The sequence below is a fragment of the Rhea americana genome, unplaced genomic scaffold (assembly GCF_003343005.1).
Source record: "Rhea americana isolate MKP2758 unplaced genomic scaffold, rheAme1 scaffold_57, whole genome shotgun sequence".
NCBI lineage: Eukaryota > Metazoa > Chordata > Aves > Rheiformes > Rheidae > Rhea > Rhea americana.
The window spans coordinates 352,022-356,457 of record NW_028186723.1 but is presented as its reverse complement, the minus strand read 5'-3'; the positions used below and the strand labels follow the sequence as shown (position 1 = coordinate 356,457).

Here is a 4,436-nt window from a genome sequence, read left to right as displayed (position 1 = left end):
GACACACATTAATAAGGGGCTCCTTGCAAGCATGGGAGAAAGCACAGAGGTGTTTGAAACAGTAAGAAGTGGGCAGTGGAACTGGTCACCACAAGGTGATCTCAGGAAAGAGCTGACACCCCTGTAATAAACTAAAACATCAGTAGTGATGGGCTAGGGAATGAAGGACCTTGAAGCTGAAGGCATTTAACACAGAAGAAAAGGGAGAGTTGGTAGATAGAAAAAAGTGACACAGACACAGTGACAAGCTAGGAACAGTCCTGCATTGTACGAACAAGGACTTGGTTATTCGAGAGTTTTCTTTCCCCTCCTTGTTTCCCAAGGGGAGGAGGGGTGTTTCAAAGGATAATAATACAATCATTTCACTGTGTTAAGAGATTTATGGCCTGAGTTTACCATGTGTTAAAATATTGATTCTGTTTCTAACATATGCTTTAAATATTGACATTATTGACTATATAAAAGACTGGCTTCTGCATACAAAAGCTGGGACTTCAAAGTAGGATCCAGTGATACTGGATAAATACAAAGTGACGTAAGTGAAGCACAAGTCTCAGATTTTTTTCCACTCAATTAAATAAAGATAGCAAAAGAGACACTAAGCAGTGTGTGGTGCTGAGAAGCTGGAATAATTAAACAATAATATGACAGACGGTGCATTTACGGGCAATTACAGCATGCCTCTGCTGGCACTTTACGGCACAAGGCCAAAGACTTAAGTGATTCAAACCACACAAGTAGAGCAGTAACCTCCCAGAAACGCCAGTCTGGAGCATCTGGCTTGGGAACCCAGAACGGGGTTTACGCGTAATGCTAAGACAGGCCGTCAGATCGCAGCATTTACCGGACATTATTGATAGAGGGAGAACAGAAAGAGCAGCCAGTCAAAAAGCTGCTTCTGTGTCCCTTGGACAATATATTTCCAGGCACTTGGCACAAATGAAGCAATGAAATACAAATCTTTACGCTGAATAAGGACTTCTCCTTCCACCTTTTATTCTTGCCTTGATGCATACAGCTTCAAAGTCCCACTGCATTAGAATAGCAAGAGATTTTAAGAYACGTATATTTGTCAAATTGAACTCAAAGAAATGCACTCGTTTACCATTTTCCTTTCAAAACCAAGGAATGTTTTTAATCTCAAGCTGTCTTCAGGCTCTGAAGACACCTCTGAGGTGTCCTTACAGGAACCCCTCAGGAAGCCACCCTAGGCTTTCTGTCCCCAATCTGCTGCTCCCAACCCAGAACGACCTTCTTCATGCCCTGCGTCCTATGGTACTAGTCAGTGTTAAGGGAACAAATGCATGAAAAAGCAAATCTCCACATATATTCTTGAAAGCRTGGTATGTGCTATTCAACACATGTCACAAAGTCATGCTGCAACACTGCACTTCTGGCCTCAGCAAGTGTAGAGCTGAGAAGAGTTCTAGATATTTAGAAAAAAATGAAAGAGAGCAGAGACAGATCAGATGTTATTAAAAGCTTCTTAAAACTGTCAACAAAGTATTTACTTAGAATAGAAAATCACTCTCAAGATGGGCAATTCTCATGAAACTGGCTTTATTTTTAAACATCCCATGTCTGGAGTTATATGTTTATATGGTACTCTCAACAAGGTTTTTGTTTTTAAAGTAATGACCTGATTCCAGACTTTCTTGTATGAAAAAAAGACACTACTACTACAAAAAAAAAAAAAAAAAAAAAAAAAAAAAAGAACATGAACTTGAAAGACTCAAAAAGTAGAGTAAAAATAAAAAGCAATTCAAATGTGTAAAGACATAAGAAGCAAGCCTCATAAAGCTATAGGACTGGCAATATTGCTTCACCTAAGTCCTTTTTTCTTATACTTAGTAGGAGATGTTTCTCAAGACTTAAAACAAATGTTGTTTTGTGTCTGCAGGGCGTTAAGCAAGCGGCTGCCACGTTATGAAACTCTCTGGATTCCAGCAATGCTCATCCCTTTGCTCTCTGCTGTACTGAGAATATCCGRGAAGAGGAGTAGGAAAACAAGATTATCATTTGTAAAGTTATTGCTGTTTTGTGGTTGTGAGGCCTTCTGCAGTGCACAAGAATAACTTGTTTGCAACATCAATAGAATAAGGATGGAACATCAAGTGTGTTATTCCCTTCTCACACACTACCCTCACACCATGAGAAACATCAGCAAGTTTTATTTGAAGGTCCAGTCTAGAGACTCCAGGAAGCAGTAGAAGTCTGGCATCCCCAGGTACTGRGGTAGCACCAAGACAAGACAATAACTCAGGACTGCCCCATTCCGAGTGCTTGGGGCATTTCTCAGATCAAGGGGTTTGGGCAAAGTATTCCAGCGTTCTAGCTATTTCTGGCAACCAGAAAGGCTCATAAGAGAAAAGCGTGTATGTTAGAGAGCACAGCCCACAGCCAGAAAACTACAAAAAAAAAAGTATATAACCACCTTTTTCTTAGCAAAATAAAAGATTGAGTCCTTCATATGTAATTGGGAAACTCATCTTCTCCTGTTCCTCTTCTAACACAAGGCTGGAGTCAGGTTCTCTGTGCCACCCTTTCCACTTTTATCAGCTACACTTAACACTACTGTAGTGAATGAATGCTAGCCAAACTCAAAGCTAACCCATTACTGTCTTTGAGGCACTCTGAAATCCTCAGAAAGAAGATGAAAAATAGCACAATATTAAGCTCTGGACTATGCCCTTGCCTGTCTCCTCTCTCATCCAGTCCTTCCAGTCCTGCAAATGGCAACTGTTTTTTTTTTTTTTTTCCCAAACGAAAAGAGGTGTCAAAGAGGTGCAAAAACAGACTTACCAGAGACTGCTGAAAACAATTCCTCCAGATCACCCGTGTCTCAGTGCTATCAGCCTTCTAGATAGGCTGCCAAGTTGGCATTTGGCTGCCTAAGAAAATGGATTTAGCACAGTGCCAGATGCCACTTCTCAATCACTAAAATGCTCAAGGAACAAACTGAGTTGACCATTGTTTCGCATCACTGAGCAAACAAACCCCGTTGGCAGGAAAACTGTTTTGGAAAGTGATTCCCTGCATGTCTGAGATGGGCTCTGGTTGCTGTGAGGCCAGCCTTATGCGAGGGCTGGCACTTCAGGTGGTCATCTACACTCTGAGGGACGCTGTCARGAAAGCCTACACTGGCAATTTGATTTCAATGTCTTGCTTTCAGTTAATCTTCTGTTGCTCTGCAGGCCGTATTTGTTTTCACAAGAATAACTGCTGGTCTCGCAGAGCAAGATTTTTATTCATAATTATCATCTTGCAAAAAAACATTGATGTCTTTTACAGTTTATTTTTAGCTAAGATGCTGACTGGATCAGTTAAAAAAAAAAGGCTRCCAAATTATTGATTTGTAAATCGCACAGACTGTGTAAGATGCCCTCATCTACAAGCAGCCACAATCAGTGCCTAATCCCCCTTCTTCACTTCCAATCAATACGAAACACTAATTGGCACACCAGCTAGCACACTAGGCGAAAGAGGAAGTTTTTTCCATTGAAATCAGCGGGAACACTTCTGCGGACTTCAAAGGGTAGAGAAGGATGTCCCAAGAAAGCACAACCAGCCTCACCAGTGCCAATCTTCTGCCCCGAAAGCGGAATACGTGAATCAGAACAGCGACGGGACCAGTCCTGTGCTGCCGCGGGCCGAGCTCAGGTGTTGTCTTTGGCGGAGCGCAGGGAAGGCAGGAAGCAGGAGACGCGCTCCGGCCTCCGCAGGTTGCTCTGCTGGCCTCCAGCAGCCGAGGCTCCCAGGCACGCGGAAGCGGGCTACCTGAGGGACCCGCGGCTTCCTACTGCAGGTTGCCTCAGAGGAAAAAGGAAGCGGCCCGGGAACAATGCACGCAGAGGCTTTAAATAGCTACCGAGAGGTGTTGCTTACTGGAAGCGACTGTTTTATTGCAGGTTTCGCTGTCAACCCAAGAGCGCCGTGGCTACCACGGCCGACGGGTCCGGGCGCAGCGTCCAGGCTGCGCGCGGCCGGCCGCAGCAGGGCAGAACGCGAAGCCTGACTAGCAGAGGTCACTTTCTCTCGCATTTTCCATCGCCGAACACAGCTTGTGCTTTATCTCACCCACCCCGCTTTTGCCCAGGGCCGGCACCAAGCCGCGGCGCGAAGGGAGCTGTGCTGCCATCCGCCACCGCTCGTGCTTTAGGCGGTGGCGCAGCTCGCGTCACGGATCCGGACGCGCGGCCCAGAGCGCGCCGCCGCCGCGCTCCCGCCTCTCGGGACTTCACCTGCGGCCCGGCCGCAGCGGCGGCGATTCCCGGCGTGCACCGGGCAAGCCCCCCCACCCCGCCCGCCGCTGCCAGGACTACAATCCCCAGCATGCACTAGGGGCGCGAGGGCCSGCCCGCACCGCTTGCGTGCCGGCGCCTCCGCGCACTGCATGCTGGGAAGCGTAGTTCTCTCCTTCCTCCCGCCGGTCCGCT

General features: G+C 46.2%; 1 long non-coding RNA gene across 1 annotated transcript in view; it reads right to left on the bottom strand.

The window, feature by feature from the left end:
* Positions 1 to 4,271, bottom strand: part of LOC146587707 (uncharacterized) — a 5,144-nt gene extending 873 nt beyond the window's left edge. Inside the window, exon 1 of the long non-coding RNA XR_014897593.1 lies at positions 2,803 to 4,271. This is a non-coding gene — a long non-coding RNA (uncharacterized LOC146587707). The remainder of the gene's footprint in view (positions 1 to 2,802) is intronic.
* Between the last annotated feature and the right edge of the window lie 165 nt (positions 4,272 to 4,436).